The sequence below is a fragment of the Phyllostomus discolor genome, chromosome 8, assembly GCF_004126475.2.
Source record: "Phyllostomus discolor isolate MPI-MPIP mPhyDis1 chromosome 8, mPhyDis1.pri.v3, whole genome shotgun sequence".
Taxonomy (NCBI): Eukaryota; Metazoa; Chordata; class Mammalia; order Chiroptera; family Phyllostomidae; genus Phyllostomus; species Phyllostomus discolor.
Genome location: NC_040910.2, coordinates 94,685,328 through 94,705,411, shown reverse-complemented (window position 1 = coordinate 94,705,411; position 20,084 = coordinate 94,685,328). Strand labels below are relative to the sequence as shown.

Sequence of the window (20,084 nt, the reverse complement as noted above, 5' to 3'; positions counted from 1 at the left end):
TGTGTTTCATATGTAATAATAACAATGAAGAGGTAGGGTACTTGTTTGGGGTAGTTAGGTGGAGGCCTAAACATGTAACAGGAAAAAGCTGAGTCTGAAATAGGAGTGATTAAGACACTGGAGAAGTCTGGAGAAGTCTGGAGAATGGTGAGGACAGGAGCAGGAAGTCATTCATGGGAGAGTGAGATCAGAGATGAGAAACTTATAAAGCTGATTGATATAAAATGTCAAAATCCCAGAACTGGAGAGGACCTAAACAAGTCATCTTGTTCATTTTCCTGCCTTTAGCTAAAAGGGCCTTTTAAACTTTCCTTAGGTATTTAGTTATGAGAGGTGTAGGACTTAGAGGTTTTTTTAAAAAAAGACATTGGAGGTGCTCTGAAAGAAGCAGCTGAGATTTGGTGACTGTCAAATATAGATTGTATAGATGAGGACTGGAAGTGTTAAGTTGTGGGTAATTAGGAGGGAGGGAGAGCTGAAAGGTCTTGTGAAAACTCCAATGTCCATATGAAAACACTGTGGTTGGTTTCCACTGTGAACCGGGTCCTTCACTGGGCAATCCTATCTTCATCCTCAGGACCAGACTTATAAAGTACCATCCCTTTTTCTGACTTTGTGGTATAAAGTTTCCAGGCTCTTAACTTTGGATGAACTTGAATGGTTGACCTGAGCAAAGGAACAGAGTGTTCAGATGAAGGTCTTTGTGTCTTCTTTTTCTCCATGTCATAACTGGAGCCACAGTCCTGGTCAAGGCACTGGCTTTCGTTGATGAAGTCTGTCCATCTGTAAATCAGTTAAGTATCCTACTGGAGGCTTTGCCTCCCAGAGGCAGCATGAAGAGGATAAGCAGACAGACATCAGGAGTACTGTGGCCTCTCAGGTACAGAGCTAGGTAATCTTTAGTTCAGACAATAAATAACTTACTAACATCCATACTGATTCCTACTCTACTAGTTACAGAGGGGAATACCATACTAAAAGAAATGCTGTCTGCCTTTAAGATTATTAAAATTTAGCTGGAGAGCTAAAACCAACATACACACACACAAAATTAAAGCCTAATAAATTCCGAACCATGTGGCCGTGACCACATTGCTATAGGAATTCAGAGGTGAGGTACATTAGTAGAAGCTGGAGAAGTAAGATCTTCTTAGAGAAAAGGGGACTTCTGAGAACTAGAAAGATTCAGAAAATTAGGAAGGCTGAGTTTGACAGTATAAGCAAAGGTAAGAATGAATATGGCAAGACTTAGAAGCAAGATAGGAGTGTATGTTATATATTGGGGACCAGTGGGAAATCACATCCCAGTATTTCCTCTATCCTTTGTCCTAAAAGTTGATCATTGACTTGCTACTTAAAGAAGTTGGAACCACGACAGCCACCAGCACAGGGCCCTCTTCATAGTTAAGGCACTTTTCTCCCTTGGTTTAGCTCTGGCCTGACCTGATAAACTTTTCTATCTTGCAAGTACAGGTCTAGAAGGCATTGCTGTTTGACCAGAGACACTGGCAGCAAAGAGGAAAACAGTAAGGATAAATCCTAAACTGTTCTCAAACTTCAGGCAAATAATTACCAGGGTGAATACTGCTTTAAAAAGTTTGCAGTGGGGCTAGGAATATGCATTTTTAACAAGTGCTCAGTGATTCTGTTTCAGGTGCTCAGTAGAACAGACTTTAAGAAACACTGCTATAAACTAAAGTAGAAGTGACAATAAGTGTCAAAATGGCCTGGACAGTGGATATACATTCTGTGTATGTATTTATGGGCTTACTCATTTTTGAGAATTTATTCTCTTCTATGGCTCTATAAAATTCACATGGTTATCTAAGGAACAAGTTATATACATTCTGTTTTGGTGTTTAGTTTTGTCTTCCCAACTAGATTGTAATAACTTTTAAAGACAGGGACCCCTCAGATTTTTCTTATTATCCCACAGTAGGGTGAGAGATCATCTTTTTTTTCCAATTAAAAAAATTATTTATAGTTGACACACAATACTAAAGACCATCATGAAGGTTGGAAGATAGTTGGAATGTTCAGGATAAATCCCTGATACCTTTATACAATCCTCTTAAAAAACTTGGGAGGCCATTTTTTAAATTAAAGATTTTATTTATTTTAGAGAGAGGGGAAGGGAAGGAGAAAGAGGGAGAGAAATATCAATGTGTGGTTGCCTTTTGCACTCCCCCTACTGGGGACCTGACGCACAACCTAGGCATGTGTCCTGACTGGGAATTGAACTGGCGACCCTTTGGTTTGCAGCCTGCACTCAATCTACTAAGCTACACCAGCCAGGGTTGGAGGCCATTTGATTAATACAAGGAAATTTGTATTAGTTTTCTAGGGCTCCCATAATAAAGTACACAGACGGGGTGGTTTAAATAATACAAATTTATTATCTCACAGTCCTAGAGGCTGTAAGTCCAAGATCAAGGAGTTCCCAGGGTTGGTTCCTTCTGAAGCTTCTCTCTTTGGATTGTAGATGGACATCTTCTCCAGCATAAGAGCTACAATTCTGGCAAATACTTCATCAGTTTGTAAGTCACAGATGGTGTCTCCTCTTTGTGTGTCTGTGTCCTAATCTCTTCTTTTTATAAGGACACCAATCATTTGGAATTAGGATCCTCTCTGATGACCTCATTTTAATTTAATTTCCTCTTTAAAGATCCTATCTCCAAATATACCCACCTTCTGAGGTAATAGGGATTAGGACTTCAACATAAGAATTCTACGACACAGTTCATCCCATTATTATTTCAGCTTCTAGAAATGGTCTCTTCCACCTGTTAGTCTTGTATAGTAAGTTCTCTCCACCCTTTGGCTCTCTTCCTCTGCTTTTTTCAGAGGTATTGGCTTGTGTGGCAAGAATTCATGGAACAGCTCTATAGAGCCTACAGTAAAGATTGGCAGGTTTTGGCATGCACCACTTCCGAGTTGTTGAAATTCCAGGTGCATTGTTTTAAAGACACAGCTCTCTGCCCACTCATCCTAATATTTGGTGGTAATAGATTATTAGATCCCACATAAATGGCCTTGGTGTATCCTAACTTATCCTTCATTTTCTTTCGCTGGAGCTCTTTTGTTAGGCCTTTCCTTGGCTAGTTCTATTCAGTGAGGTCAAAAGCAGGACATGTAAGGGCTTGCTGCAGTTTCACATAAAGACAGTTTTTGATGGTAACCTGATTTTGCAGTGCTCCTAAGGCTGATAAACAGCAATACCACTAAGAAGAAACCTTGGGGCCAGAGTTCTATTACTTAATAGGAAGTAGGAAAGGTAGATGAAAAATAAAAGAAGAAACCTCAAGATTTTTAGATCTTTCCAAAGTCACTTTCTACATGCCAGCTTCAGAGGCCACTATTAGGGAGATGTAAAACTTCCCTCTTCTCAGGCTTTTTTTTCAAACATCTTGTTAAACTTGCAATTATCTTTAAATTTTGATTTCCTATGTTTATTCAACTGACAGATGCATCCCATGACAAACATAGCCATTGTGAAATGTGGGTGAGTGCTCTGTGAGGTCCACATCTTTCTACATTTATTTCTAGTCCTTATTATTTTACTGAAGACCCGGCCCATAACCCAGGCATGTGCCCTGACTGGGAATCAAACCGGCGACCCTTGTTTGCAGGCTGGCACTCAATCCACTGAGCCACAGCAGCTAGGGCTAGTTCCTATTATTTTAAAGTAGATTGGTAAACTCTTGGAGAAGTTTCCACCTAGTGACATTGAGGGCTCCTAGATGAATATTGCTCCTTGTTGACCAATCTTCCTATATTCCTGCCTCCGCTTTGCCCAAGATATTCTGACCTCAGCTGTGTACTTGAGAACTTCTGACCTCAGGTGTGTTATTTCTACTCTATTCACCTTTTTAAAAAAATTTTATTTATTTTTTTTAGAGAGGAAAGGGAGGGAGATAGAGAGAGAGAAACATCAATGTGCGGTTGCTGGCGGTCATGGCCTGCAACCCAGGCATGTACCCTGACTGGAAATGGAACCTGCGACACTTTGGTTTGCAGCCCGAGCTCAATCCACTGAGCTACGCCAGCGAGGGCCTCTACCCTATTCACTTTTGCCCTCTGGCAAACAATTTCTCACCAAATCATCCTCTGTATCTCTTGGCCTTAAGAACAAGATTGTGTAAGGATCAGAGAAGTACTCTGGGCACTTCATTAAAATCCTGGAAGGAGTTAAACTCATCCCCTTCTTTTGAAGTGCATTTTTATTTTTCTCTCACCCAAAAGTTGTATTATATGTTGGGGTTCTTTCCAGTTCCTGTTAATTTTCAACACAGGGCCACCATGAAAGTCTTGCTATGAAATAACTGGGAAAACTAGAGAAACTGGTCGGCTGCTTCTCAAAGGCCTGCTGTTAACCACAATGGAAGTTGGGAGGTTTGCTCCAGTCGAAGTCAGGAATTTACTGCTATTTTCCCTGCTCAGGGCAGGCAGGAAAGACTGCGGTCTTTTTGCACACTGCCCTTCTCACTGAGCTTTCTTTACTGATGCCTCAATGCTCCAGGATCCAGGAGCTCAGCCTCCTTTGAGGTGGGCTGCTTTGGGTCTGAGGAGCAAACCAAGGGAGTCTGGTTCTGTTGCTCCAGAATAGGGGTTATTTAGCCTGTAGTAACTTGCACACCAGCCTGTGTGATCCTGGGCAATTCACGGGTGCTATACCCACCTCTTCAGGGTCTTAGAACTGAGCACGAAAAGGTCCTTACAAGCCACGCACACCAACTACCCTACTCACTTTTGCTTGGTTCTGGGCTCCCTTCCCGCGCTACACGCCTGTTGGTCCGGGCGCTTTTCTCCCTGAAGGGAGGTGCAGGCGGCGCCATTTCCCCCACTCCCACGTCCGCCGGCGGGGGAGCCGGCCGACCAGCCCTGTACCCGCCCCTAGCAGAAAGGGGGGCGAAAGCTGGGTCGGGGGCGCCCCTTGCGCCCGGGACCCGCCCGCCTTCTAGCCGCTGGGTCCCGAATGGCAGAGCGGCGCTCGGACCATCAGCATCGCCTCACGTCGCCCCGCCCCGCGCCGCCCTTCATTGGCTGTCGCCGGCGCTCGGGGTCCGTGTTTCTCCTCTCAGCCGGGCAGACAGCGCCCCAACCCGGAGCGGGGTCGGAGGTGAACGGCCTTGAGTAACCCCGGACGCAGTCACCTCATGGGGCTCGCCCGCTGAGGTGGGAGGCAGGGGCGGGCCGGGGGCGGACCGGCTCCCGTGAAGCCCCGCCCCCTCCCGTGTACCCGGCGGACCTGGTGCTGCGCGCCTGTCAGCCATCGCCAGAGCTCCCCGCGTCTCCTCCCGCCAAGCACCGTCCCTGCGCAGGGGGTCCGGGGACAGCCGGACCGCGGACTTTGCCAGCCTGAGGTGAGGTGAGGAAAGCCTTAGAGCTAGTGATTCGGACCCTGGAGAGGCTGGGGCCCGGGGAGGGGCGGTGGCAGCTGGAGGCCGCCTCCCATCTTCCGCCAGCACGCGGCCCTGGCTCCATCCCGTCCCGACCCGGTGCTAGGCAGCCCAAGCCTCCTCGCAGCTGCGGGGCTTCGAGTTACCCCCTTGGGAGACTTGACTGGGCCTGGGGTCTCTAAGGTGGGACCTCGGACCAGGAACTGGGAGGCGTACAGCCCGGGAAGGGGCTGGGATGTCTGCCTCGGGCCAGCCTCTCCAGCCCTCGCGTCCCAGCTCCGGCGTGGTCAGATTCCTTCCTCTGACTCCTCTCTTCAATGCGACTCTGCGCTCGGGAGAGGGAGAGAAACCCACGTGGGAGGGGGATTTTGAGGGTTGGGTCCTATTGCATGGAAAGTCTTCTAACTCCTGCAGAGTGTGGTGTGGCGTGCAGAGACCCCTGCTTCTCTTGCTTTTGCTGTGTCTTTGTATGGTGGTGGGAACCAGGGCTAGGCGAGTTATCTCTTTCCAACTCCTGCTCCCAGGGTTTTATTATGTTTTCTGTGAGGCACTAGTAAATGTATGTGTCTCTCGTTACATTCTCCTTCCCGTTTACCATTACTGATCAAGTCGTTGGAGATAGGACGTCGGAAGGTGATGTGAGGCTAATGATTTAGAGGAAAGTGTGTGTCAAGGTCCTGCCCGTGTTAGTGCCAACATTATTTTTGGATTTGGACACGGAAAGTGGACACTCGTGGGCACTTGGAATCGGCTCAAAATACCAGGGACTCCATACAGGTCTTTGGGGTTTTATAGAAGTATGTAAGAATATAGCTGCTCCAGTAGCTGCTCCAGTAGGGGAAATATTTTAATTTTGTATATGTATATATTTTGTTTTGGGGTTTAAGACTGAAATCAAAAGACCCGAGGACTTCCTGATTAATTTCATCTCTACTTAAGCAATGTTTCAGTAATTTCCCAATGTGCAGAATAAACCAGATAACCTACTTCTTAGCCTCAGAAGTTGGTCCCTGTAATCTCTCTTTTCATTCATCCCCCCCACCCCCAGCCCCATGGTACAGATTGAGAAGCATGCTTGATTTGGTTACATGGTTTCTTCTTTCTTTGTGGTAGGAATTCTCTAACTTGTCTCTTACTTCTTGGTGGGAATCCTTTGGATGTCTGTGATTGAGAAGTACTTCTGTGCTGCCTATTTGACAGGCACTTTTAAGGAAAGCATTGTGGTCTAATAGAGTAATATAGAACAGGACAGCAGCTGTATGTCCAGGTAGGTACCTTCTTGTTACAAAGTAGTAGCAAGTCTCTTGCCACTTTTCTTGCCTTGCTTTTTTTTTTTTAAGATTTTATTTATTTATTTTTAGAGAGGGAAGGGAAGGAAATAGATAGAGAAAGAGACATCAGTGTGCGGTTGCTGGGGGTCATGGCCTGCAACCCAGGAATGTACCCTGACTGGGAATTGAACCTGCGACACTTTGGTTCACAGCCCGAGCTCAATCCACTGAGCTACGCCAGCCAGGTTGCCTTACTTTCTTAATTTCTAATAATAGGAAGACTGTTGTGAATACAAGAATAATTAACAAATATTGTAAAGTGGGCATATGGAAGGTGCCAATGGCAAAACATTAATTTATGAAGCCATCTGTGTTTACTTGTGTTACAGAAGTTTTTTTTTAACTTACCAATGCAGAATAGAAATATATCAAGCATAAGATTTAATTGTTTTTAAAATGGGAGGAAAGGTTGGGAAATGTGACATTTAGCTTTAGAGAACTTATAGTTCAGAAATGACTAAGTTATGCCAATGAACTGGCAGTGTGAAAGAAAGCCAGCCTCAGAATTCTCGTGCCTGATATTGACCTCTCTAAAGGGCTGTTAACCGGTTCAGGTATATTTCATTACGTAAAATTCTATTCCTTTTTGAATCACTAGGGAAACATTTTGGCTGTCACACAGACTAGTTTAATAGGTCTGGGGTTAGTGTTTTTCTTTCTTTAAAGAAATTCATATGTGTATATAAAATTATATATATATCTCATCCTAGTAGGTTTGGTTGAAGAAAGAAGTAAATTAAAATAAAAATTGGTGGAATAATACATTGGAATTTAGTATTTCTAATTGGAGGGGCCTTTTTACAATTCTGAGAAGAAGGTTGTTATATCATTATTTAAAATGTTCTTAAAGATTAGTAATGATAGGAACTTTGCATCAAGCATCTTTCTAAACCCTTAAAATAATAAGATTATGAAGAAGTGAATGAACACTAAAGAAGTGACTCATTGGCTGAAAAAGATTTAACTATGAAATGACTAACATTTTTTTTTTAATCCTCACCTGAAAAAAAATTTTTTTTCACTACTTCCAGAGACAGAGGAAGTGGGGGGTGGGGGTGGGGGTGGTGGCGGAGAAATAGAAACAGAGGGAAAAGGAGGTAGGGGGAGAGAGAGAGAAAAAGAGAGACAGACAGACAGACAGACAGACATTGAGACATTGACTGGTTGCCTCCAGTATGAGCCCCAACTAGCTTTTGAATCTGCAACCTAGGTATGTGCCCTGACCAGGAATCAAACCTAAAACCTTTTTGTATATATGAGGTGATGCTCCAACCAATGAAGCCATACCAACTAGTGCTAAGGGACTAACATTTTTAAAAGAAGTATTCATTGAACTTCTACTCTAAAAAATTATTGGTTAACTAGTTTTTTGTTTGTTTCATTAATTTTACAATTTAGTGACTATTCACTACTTTACTTGAGTCTAATGGATTATATGATGATGCTATTTGATAGGAAACTGACAAATAGTGTTATAAGGACATTGCACTTACACAAGGAATATGAATCTGATTAATAGAGCATAGGTTTTTATGGGTTCAACCAGTCAATCTTAGTATGTATGCTCTAATGATACAGTTCTCTTACCAATTTGTTATTCAAGTTACCATAAAGTTTAAGCAAGTGAAAAGTGACTTCAATACAAGAATGTTTAAGGGTCTTACCCAAAGTCTGGTGGCCCCAGTTGGTTTGGTTATGTTATTTGGGACTTAGGTTCATTCCATTGTTTCAGCATGCCATACTCGCCCTCCCTTATATAAGAACCACAGTAGTATTTACCATCATGTGACAACAGGAATTACAATGTATGGCAGTACTAGTTATAAAATGATAATCCCAGTGAGAATAAGCTTGTATAAATGATTTGTATTTTTTGTTGATTCCCAGTCAGGGAATATGTGTGGGTTGTGGGCCAGGTCCCCAGTAGGGCATGTGTGAGAGGCAACCACACATTGAAGTTACTCTCCCTCTCTTCTCCCTCCCTTCCTTTCTCTCTAAAAGTAAAAATAAATAAAATCTTAAAAAATAAATGATTTGTATTTTTGAAATGATAATACAAATTTTGAAAATTCTGAATGAGTTTGTAGAGTTTTTGTAGAAAGCTTTCAAATCTGTCCTTAGTCATAAAAGTTGGTGCACATGTTTATGTATGTATTTACACACATGCCAAATTGAGGGGATAGCCAGTTGATAGGAACTTCATTGGTTTTCAAGTTTAACAAGAGTAATATCAGTAGGTTAGCACCAAGAGGATAGATAGTTGGTTTGTATTTTGTATGTCACCATTTAGTGTTATTCCTGGCCCTGACAAGGCAAGCTGGTTAATTTCCATTTGATTCCATTTTACAAAATTCAACAACTTAATTGAACTTTTAGTATTTGAATGTACCTTAGGAATTTTATAGTCTGATTTTCCACTTAATATGAGAATATTTTATCTATACTCCTGTTGAAAACTTCCAGTTAAAGGCAGTTCATCATCTGATCTAACACATCATGGGGCAGCTAATTTTTGAGAGCTCGTCATTATTTTCAATGCAAGGCTGTCTCCCTAAAACGACACCAGATGGTGTAACTCCAATAGGATTAGGAATTTTTGCTGTAGCCTGTAAATTTCTCCAGCTCCACATCTCTGCCAGGTAACATAAAGTGCAATGCCTTAACACATCCAGAAAACTAAGGGGCAAAAATAAAACAAACAAAAACAATGTGCCTTCCAAGAAGAAATTGTTTTTATCTTTTCGACTCTTCAGAAGGTAGCTGACACCCGAATCATGGCTCCAGCTTTTTCTAAATGCTGTTCAATGAAAGATTAGGAGGGGGAATTGATTCATAATCCCAAAGCTTATTTTTAAAATTTTTCTTTTTTGTTTTGATATAATTTTAAATTTTTTTCTTATTTTCTTATTTTTTCTTATATATTTTCTTTTTTTAAAATTTTTCTTATTTTCTTTTGATAAAATCTTTATTGTATTTTTTCCATTACCATTTAGTTTCTTTATATCCCCTGTCCCCTCAGCAGTCCCCACACTGTTGTCCATGTCCAGGAGTCTTTTTTCCTTTTTTCTCAGTCCTTCAAAGCTTTTTGAATTCACAAAATGGCTTTTTACCTGGAGGCCTCTAAATGTTTCTAGGGAATAATATTTGAAATAAACCTGTGGTTCATGTCTCCTAGTTTTGTAACTCAAATGTTTACTAGAATTCTTAGTCTTTATACTTCATTGTTAGGTGTTAGGGGTGGTAGATCTAAAACATTGGCGGAGATAATAACTTTTCTCAGCTTCACTGAGGAGATAAGAGTCAATTACACATATTAATAAATAAGTGAATGACATGCTAGTTGTCTGCTTAAATGCTCAGGCAGATGTGAGATAAAGGATCAGAGAGTTGAAATTAATTGGGTAAAGCTTTTTATTAAACTTACTTAAAATCTCCAGTTGCTAATACATAAGTAATACATGCACATAATTCAAGATTTTAAACATATGAAAGAGAGAAAGCAAATGTGACAAAAGCATATATAGTGACATTTTTGTCCTAGCTTTGTCTTGCAGCCATCCAGTTCCCTTCACCAGAGACAGTGTTATTCATATCTTATTATAATTTCTTTTTTTAAATAGATTTTATTTATTTTTAGAGAGAGGGGGAGGGAGGGAGAATGAGAGGGAGAGAAACATCAAAGTGTGGTTGCCTCTCATGCGTCCCCGCTACTGGGAACCTGGCCCACAACCCAGGCATGTGCCCTGACTGGGAATTGAACTGGTGACCCTTTGGTTCGCAGGCCAGCACTCAATCCACTGAGCCACACCAGTGGGGGCTTATAATTTCTTAACAGCAATGATCAGGTATATTAATTTAAATTTATTATTTTTTAAATAGTTATTAGAGATTTTATTCATAGTCAAACAAATGCTCATATATTCTCTCCCCACTTTGCCAGTTTCTTATACAAATTATGCATACTTTACATACTGTTCTTTACCTTTTTTCCCCAGTTAACACAGTAATTTTCAACCCATGTGCTATGGCACATTGGTGTGCCACAAGAATTTTTAAAACTAGCCCTGGCTGGCGTAGCTCAGTGGATTGAGCGCGGGCTGGGAACCAAAGTGTCCCAGGTTCGATTCCCAGCCAGGGTACATGCCTAGGTTGCAGGCCATAACCCCCAGCAACCGCACATTGATGTTTCTCTCTCTCTCTCTCTCTATCTCCCTCCCTTCCCTCTCTAAAAATAAATAAATAAAATATTAAAAAAAAAAACTCAAAGAGAATAAGAAAATATGTTTTAAAAAAAAAAGAATTTTTACAACTATTTAGTCAGGAGCACTGACCTCTTTTCCCTTAGATTGTCAAATAAAAAAATGACAGCAGCCAACACAACAGTAGCCATCCAGTGTGAATGAATCAAAATTATACCTACTTTCTTTTGTCAGTTTGACAAAAATATATTTTTATTTGTGTACTACAGAGTTTTAGTAATTAGTTTATGTGCAGCATGAGATGAAAAAGGTTGAAAATCACTGCCCGACACCAAGCTTCCTTAATGTTAATATTTTACATAGCCATACTACCTTTGTCAAAACTAAGAAATTGATATTGGCTTAATACTATTAACTAAACTGCAGGCATTACTCAGATTTCCCTAGTTTTTTGTTTGTTTGTTTGTTTGTTTGTTTGTTTACCAATGTGATTTTTTCTGTTCCAGGCCTAATTCAGAATATCACATTGCAGTTGGTGGTCATATCTTCGTAGTCTCCCTGATTTGTGATAGTTCCTTAGTTGACCTTTCTGTTTGTTTCTTTTTTTTAAAAAACGATCTTGACAGTTTTTGAGAAGCCTTGTTCAAGTATTTTGTAGAATGTGCCTTAATTCAAATTTGCCTGCTGTTTTTTCATGATTAGCACTAGAGTTAATGGGTTTTGGGGAAAAATACCACAGGAGTGAGGCTGCTCCTTCACCCCAATTTCTAATGTGTTCTCATTCTGTATAATCTCTTCACATTGCATTTTTTTCTACAGGTAATTAAAAAAAATTCTTCTATATTGTAGATTTTCCTCAGATATCTAGTAATCCCTAATTGTCAGCTTAAATTTAAAGAGAAGTGATTGAAAAACTCATTATGAAAATGTGAGTGGAGTTTATTGACTATTAATTTTACTCTATGGGTATTTGGTTTGGTATCTTTTTTTTTAAAGATTTTATTTATTTATTAGAGAGAGGAGAAGGAGAAAGAGAGGGAAAGACACATTAGTGTGTGTTTGCCCTTCACATTCCCCTAACTGGGGACCTGGCCCACCATCCAGGCACGTGGCCTGACTAGGAATTGAACCAGTGACCCTTTAGTTCACAAGCCTGCACTCAATCCACTGAGCTACACCAGCCAGGGCTTTATTCAGGGCTTTATTATCTTAATTAGGAACTTCAGTGTTAGTACTTGATGTTTTTTTTCCCTTGGACTATTCACATTCTTCAAAGAAGGACCCTATAGTTCTGTCCCTCCCCGCCATGCCCCAGGATGAAAATTGGATAAAGAAGCCTGGGAGGTCTTACTCAATATATTTGCTCAGTTTCTTCATTTTCAATATAGTGTCCCCTCCTGTACTGTTAATGGTATCCCCTAGTCTAGAAATCTTCTGTTTAACATTCTTCAGAGAATAACTTTTCAGTCTTTTATCAGGATCATAGAATGGCTTTAATGGCTAAGAAGAGAATCTAACAGGGGTATCCAACCTTTTGGCGTCTCTGGGCCACACTGGAAGAAGAGTTGTCTTGGGCCACACATTAAATACACAAACACTAATGAAAACTGATGAGCAAAAGAAAGGTTTTAAGTAAATTCATGATATTTGTGTTGGCATGCATTCAAGGCCAACCTGGGCCACATGTGGCCTGCAGGGCTGTGGTTTGGACACCCCTGATAGCTTCTGAAATAGAACTTCAACCAGTCCTCTTTATTTTAGCTTCATTTTTTACTTCTACTTTGAGAACATTTTGGAGATTATGTAATATAAATTGTATTGATTCTAAGTTTACCACAGATGGCTTATGATTCAGTTTTCTTGAGCTTACATAGTCATTTATCACTCTTTTATCTACTTTCCAAGAAAATGATCTTAGTGTTGTCTCCCCTGAATATTTTGGGGGCGAGGGATCTTTTTGTGGACTATGCCCTTAAAAAATTCCTTTACTTTGGTAATGAGAATTCAGGCAGGAGCAAAGTGGATATGTGTTTGACCTATTATCTTTATCCAAAAGTTTGGCAAGATTTCTTTAATAATTTCTTGAAAGATACAGAAGTGTGCACCAGCTTCATCCTTGGGATGTATTCTTATCCCTAGGCTGAGAAATTAGGAATAGGACAGATGATTGTACTATCTTATTTTCTCTGACAAACAAACAAAAACAAGGACAGCCCTGTCTGGTGTGGCTTAGTGGATTGAGTGCCCGCCTGTGAACCAAAGTGTTGCCGGTTCGATTCTCAGTCTAGGGCATGTGCCTGGGTTGCGGGCCTGGTCATAGGTAGGGGGCGTGTGAGGGGCAACCACACATTGGTGTTTCTCTCCCTCTCTTCCTCCCTCCCTTCTCTTTAAAATATATAAATAAAATCTTTAAAAAACAAAAACAAGCCAGAAAATATCCAGTTGGCTGTTGAAGGAAATGATCTCAAAGTCTTAAAACCATTCAGATTTAGTATTTCTCATAAATCTTTGATTTGGAGGTGATAAGACAGCAGCTATAGGAGCCTTCCCCAAAGGTCAACTCCATTTTTTTGTCCTTTTTCTAGAGAGAGAGGTCTTAACTAATTCATGGCAAGGCTTTAGAGATCTCATACTCATATGCAAACAAAATTTTGTAAGCCCTGGCTGACGTAGCTCAGTGGATTGAGCGCGGGCTGGGAACCAAAGTGTCCCAGGTTCGATTCCCAGCCAGGGTACATGCCTGGGTTGCAGGCCATAACCCCCAGCAACCGCACATTGAAGTTTCTCTGTCTCTCTCTCTCTGTATCTCCCTCCCTTCCCTCTCTAAAAATAAATAAATAAAATCTTAAAAAAAATTTTGTGTGAGGGGAAGCTTTTATCATGAAAGGGTCCATAGCTTTTATCAGATTTCTATATAGTGCCTTGACCTAAGAAAGTTTATGAACTACTGGTTTAGGTAGTTAATTCTCTACTTGCTCTCTGGTGAGGGCGTAAAGTGAAGTGGACAGGAGAATGAGGATTAATTGACACAACTCACAATAAGATGTTGGTGTCATTGTATATATGTTACCGATAAAAATGTTTACAAAACAATATCCTTATAAAGCATGGGGTACTCTTAACATTCTCTATTATATTTCAGTTTTAAAATGGTGGTTGGAACCCAGTAAACTGATTTCTTACTATTGTGCTTGGTGGTAACCCATAATTTGAAAAACACTCATCTAGCGCATCATAGTTTACAAAGCCCTTTTATATATATACTCTTCGTGCTCACAGCAGTCTCATGAGGTGCACATGATCTTCCCTTTGTTTTCACAGATGAGGAGGCTCAGAAACTTGTCCAAGGTTATATTGCCAGTATAGAGTTTGAGTCAGAGTTTGGTTTTGGGTCTTAGACTTTGACCTCAGCTCCGTTGCACCTTTGGGTACATCTGATTCAAATTACTGTTGACTCTTGAACAGTGTGGGAGTTAGGGTTATTGACCTCCTGTGCAGTCAAATCCATGTATACCATTTGACCTTCCCAAAACTTAACTCCTGTTGGCCTACTGTTGACTAGAAGTTACCATTGACATAACCAGTCAACACATATTTATATGTTTTTATAATAAAGTAAGGTAGATTTATAGTATTCACTGAAAAAAATATCTGCACATGGGTGGACCTGTGTCATTTAAATACATGGTGTTCATGGGCAAAAACTAAAAGCATTTTTCTTAAGATTAGGAACTAGACAGGAATGTTTGCTTTTACAATTCTTATTCAACATAGTACTAGAAGTCCTAGCCACAGCACTCAGACAAAAAGAAGAAATAAAAGGCATCCAAATTGGAAAGAAAGAAGTGAGACGGTCATTATTTGCAGATGACATGATAATATAGAGAACCCTAAAGATTCCACTAAAAAAATGATAGAACTGATAAGTGAATTCAGTAAAGTAGCAGGATACAAAATAAATATCCAGAAATCAGTTACACTTTTATATACCAATAATGAACTATTACAACGGGAAACTAAACAAACAATGCCATTTATAATTACATTAAAAAATACCTTGGAATAAATTTAATGAAGGAAGTAGAAGACCTGTACTCAGAAAATTATAAGATACTAAAGAAAGAAATTGAAGAAGGTACAAACAAGTGGAAGCATATACCATGTTTATTCATGTAGAGGAAAAATTAACATCATTAAAATGTCTATACTGCCCTGGTCAGGTAGCTCTGTTGGTTGGAGCACTGTCTCATACAACAAAAAAGTTGAGGGTTTGATCCCCATGGGGCACATATGGGAGGCAACCAATTGATGTTTCTCTTTCATCTCTCCCTCTCTCTCTTTCTCTCTTTCTCCCTTCTCTCCTCCTCCTTCCTGTCTCTCTGAAATCAATAAGCATATCCTGGGGTGAGGATTTAAAAAAAAAATGTCTGTAGTACCCAAAGCAATCTGTAGATTTAACATAATTCCTATCAAGATACCAAGGGTGAGCCCTGGCTGGTGTAGCTCAGTGGATTGAGTGCGGGCCTGTGAACCAAAGCATTGCCGGTTCGATGCCCAGTCAGGGCACATGCCTGGGTTGCGGGCCAGGTACCCAGTAAGGTATGCACTAAAGGCAACACACATTGATGTTTCACTCCTTTTCTCTCTCCCTCCCTTCCTCTCTCTCTAAAAATAAATAAATAAAATCTAAAAAAAAAAGATACCAATGATGTATTTCACATGGCTAGAACAACTATTCCAAAAATTTATAGGGAACCACAAAAGTCCCTGAAAAGCCATGGTAATTTTGAGAAAGAATAACAAAGTTGGAGGCCATAGTAATCAAAACAGCGTGGTGCTGGCATGAAAGCAGACATATAGATCAGTGGAACAGATTAGAGAGCTCAGAAATAAACCCACACCTTTATGGTCAATTAATTTGACAAAGAAGGTAAGAACATACAATACAATGGGTAAAGATAGTCCATTCAGTAAATGGCTTTGGAAAATTGGACAGGTACATATAAAAAAATGAAACTAGACCACCTTCTTTCACCATACACAAGAATAAACTCAAAATGAGTTGAAGACTTAAATGTTAGACTTGAAACTATAAGGGGGCGGGTGGGGCAGAGGAGAGCAATGGGGGAAAAATTGGGACAAGTGTATTTGAATAACAGTAAAAATAAATAAATAACAAAAAGCTCCTAGAAGAAAACACAGACAGTAAAATCTCATAGTAATGTTTTTTCTGATACATTCCCTCGGGCATGGGAAACAAAAAGGAAAAATAAACAAATAGGACTACATCAAACTAAAAAGTTTTTGCAGAGCAAAGGAAACCATCAACAACATGAATGGGAGAGCATACTTGCCAGTGATACACCCGATAAGGGGTTTTATCTAAAATCTGTAAGGAACTTACACAACTCAACACCAAAAAACCCACAACAATTCAATTAAAAAGTGGGCAAAGGACCTAGATAGACACTTCTCTAGAGAGGATTTACAGATGGCCAATAGACATATGCAGAGATGTTCAACATCACTAATCATCAGAGGCTACAAATTAAAACCACAATGGGATAGCACTTCACACCTGTCAGAATGGCTATTATCAAATCAACAAAAAAGTGTTGGCGAGGATGTGGAGAAAAGCAAATCCTCCTTTACTGTTGGTGGGAATGCAGATTTGTGTAGCTGCAATGGAAACAGTATGGAGTTTCTTCAAAAAATTAAAAATGTAACTGCCTATGACCAAGCAATTCCACTTCTGGGACTATATCTGAAGAAACCCAAAACACTGATTTGAAAGAATATATGCACCTGCATGTTCACTTAAGTGTTTTTTACGATAGCCAAGATTTGGAAGCTGCCCCAAGTGTCCATCAGTATATGTGTGGATAAAAAAAGCTTTGGTGCATTTACACAATTGAATACTACTTGGAAATAAAAAGGAAGGAAATACTACCTTTTGCAACAGCATGGATGTACCTGGAGAGATTAATGCTAAGTGAAATAAATCAGTCAGAAAGACAAATACCATATAATTTTACTCATTTGGAATCTAATGAACATACAAAATAGAAATAAAATCATAGATATAGAGAACAGACTGACAGCTGTCAGAGGGCAGGGGGATTGATGGTCTAGGTGAAAAAGGTAAAGGGAGTAAGCAAAAAAAAAAAAACCCTTCATAGACAACAGGTGTAGTGATTACCAGAGGGAAAGGGGGTGAGGGGAGGTAGAAGAAGGTAAATGGGATAATTGGTGATGGAAGGAGACCTGACTTTGGGTATTGAACACAATACAATATACAGATGATATATTATAGAATTGTACACCTGAAACCTATATAATTTTATTAACCAGTGTCACCCCAATAAATTCAATAAAAATGAAAAACAAAAAAAAATCTGTGGCATTCAAGGATCAACTGTGCTTCCTTTTTCCTTTCTTTTCTCTCCCCCCACCACCCACACCTTCTCTACCACAGTTGTGGGGGATAATATTAGCTCAAAATACATAATTGCATAAATCTTAATTTTCCAATTAATATACCTGCACTGTTCCCAATCTAGTCACTTTCACTCAGGGTCTCCTCTTAAAAGTTCTGAATTTTGCTGTCTGCATAGTAAGTTCTTTCCTTGTTTTCTTCTCCACTCTAGACTAGGGGAACTATGTCAGTCCACTGTGAAACTTAATACTCACATCTCTGAGTTTCCAGCAGCAATTGTGATTTAGTAGATCTGGGGTGGAGTTTAGACCTACTATATATGTTTTTAAAAAGCTCCACAGGTTATTGTTATAAATACTCAAAGCTGAGAATTTCTACCCTGGATACATTTAAATTGCTGGGCCTAGAAGGAAACCCAGGATTTGGGAAGTAGCTAAAGACTCCTTGGTTCCTTAGAGTTTAGGGACTTGATATAATGGGAGATCTGTCCTCTCCCTGGCTTTGTGGGTGGGTATAGCCATTTGGAAACATAATCATTGCCTGCCCGAGTTGTACAGAATCTAGTGGTTTTCTTCTCCCACTGCCTCATTTTTGTGGAACTATTGGGAGTCATAGGGTTAGAATGTGTTCATCCAAGTATGCAACTAAATATCATAATCTTGGATTATTGTTTAATACTTTCATAAATAATAAAGTCTTTGAATGTGCCATGTTTTTGATTTACAGATTTGAAAAAATAATAGTTAAACAACTGAACTTTATGCTTCAAGTTAAATAATAGATTTGACCAGAAAAATCATACTTTGAGCATTATTAGTTTTGTATTATGCTGAGCAAAACAGCTGTTGATCAAATTTGAGTTTCTTAAAAAAAATGCTTAAAATCTCTCTCCCTTTCTCTTTTTAGTTCTTTTTGGAAGTGGATATCTGCTCAGACAGTAAGAATCTTAAGAGGTCAGTTACAAATAATGCTTCTTCACGTTTTCAGTGTGATAAAATTTATGTTCATGTACTAAAATACTAAACTGTAGGCTTTTACGTTAAAAGTTGCCTTCCACAAAAGGATATAGGCAGGTTTGGGGGGGGAATGACTTGAGTGAATGAGTCTGTGGTAGTATTCCACCACTTTTTCTCTTTAATTCAGGACTAGAATCAGAGGAAGTGGGACAAGCTGTGGAGTAGCTTCTAGAGTGTCTGGACAGCTACTCAGTGATTTTCCATACGTGACCTCTCTTTTCTGGTGCTTTATAGGCTTGTGTGCCTGGGAATACCATTCAACAGAATTGCTGGTTAGTGGACAGGCTCTTTAGATGTTGATACTGAGCTGCTTCCATTCTTTCCAACCCTAGAGGGAAGGCTGCCTTCATGTTCCTCTTAGCTAGGAAAGAAAAGTTTGAAGTTGACCTTTTGGAGCCTTTCATTTATTAGTCAATCCTTTCTTTTTCTTCTCCTATGGAATCAGAGAAATGCTTCTTTCTCATGAATTTTATATTTTATTAGTCACCTAAGTTTGGTCAGACTATAAGGTAGAATGTGGCCCTGAGTACCTTACTTATTTCCTTTGTGAAGAAGGCAGCCGTTATTTTCCATTAGCTAAAATGAACTTTTATGGATGTGTTATTCTTAAACTTGATTATGCACTGCTCTAAAATGTGAAAGAAGTAGCCTTTTTGCTGCTGCACCTTCTCGTGTTTGGAGTGGTCAGTCTGTTAGAACTCCTCCCTCCCTTGCTTCCTCCTTCTCTCCCTTTTTACTGTCCTTTCTTTTCCCGCCCCCCCTCTTTTTAAATGATGTAGTTTTATTAATGGTTGTGGAAGTGAACCTCTTTATAAAATTTGGATACATTGAAATTTTTTTGTTTTTTAAGGAAACCTAGTTTTCCAAGGGAGAAATGTGTAGAAAATTTAGATGTCAAGTTTGCATGATATTTTTATATTTGATTTTAGTTTTAAGCATAAGAGTTAGTTTAAGTAATCTCAAATTCACTTTTTAAAAATATTGATTTAGAGAGTGAGGAAGGAAGGAGAGAAAACAAAACATTGCTTTGTTCTTCTACTTATTTATGCATCTATTGGTTAATTCTTACATGTGCTCTGACTGGGGATCAAACTCCCAACCTTGGTATATCAGGACGACACTCTAACCAACTGAGCTACCTGGCCAGGGCAACTCACTTTTAAGGAATGTCAGTAGGTATTTTTTAGCATTCTTGGACATTTGTTATTACTACTTCATTTTTCCAGCACAGTGGTTCTCAAACTTCAGTAGGACTTGGTAAAGTATAGATTACTGGGCCCCATCCTGTAGATGCTGATGGTTAGTTGATCTGTGGTAGGGTCCAAGAATTTATACTTTTATTGGATTTCTAGGTAATATTGCTCTGGGTCTAGGGAACCACATTTTGAGAACCAATGTTCTAGCATTACAAATACTGTTTTATCCTTATAAATGAATAAGCCCTGCCCTGGCTGGTGTGGCTCAGTAGATTGAGCACCAGCCTGCAAACCAAAAGGTTTGCCTGTTCAATTCCTGGTCAAGATACATGCCTGGGTTGGGGTCCAGGTCCCCAGTTAGGGGTGTGTGAGAAGCAACCCATCAGTGTATCTCGCACATTGATGTTTCTCTCTGTCTCTTTCTCCTTTCCTTCCCCCCTCTCTCAAAGTAAATAAATAAAATCTTAAAAAAAGGAAAAGTTCTGACTGGTGTGGCTCAGTGGATTG

At 39.8% G+C, this 20,084-nt stretch overlaps 1 protein-coding gene across 6 annotated transcripts in view; it reads left to right on the top strand.

The window, feature by feature from the left end:
• The first annotated feature begins 5,220 nt into the window (after positions 1 to 5,220).
• Positions 5,221 to 20,084, top strand: part of ACACA (acetyl-CoA carboxylase alpha) — a 220,907-nt gene continuing 206,043 nt past the window's right edge. For 2 of the 6 annotated variants that reach the window (XM_036033619.1, XM_036033623.1), the window contains exon 1: positions 18,272 to 18,318. The gene's annotated coding sequence lies outside the window, so the exon portion shown is untranslated. Of the gene's footprint in view, positions 5,369 to 18,271; positions 18,319 to 20,084 lie in introns of those variants that run through there. The other 4 variants (XM_036033622.1, XM_036033621.1, XM_028520093.2 and 1 more) reach the window with 4 other exon arrangements.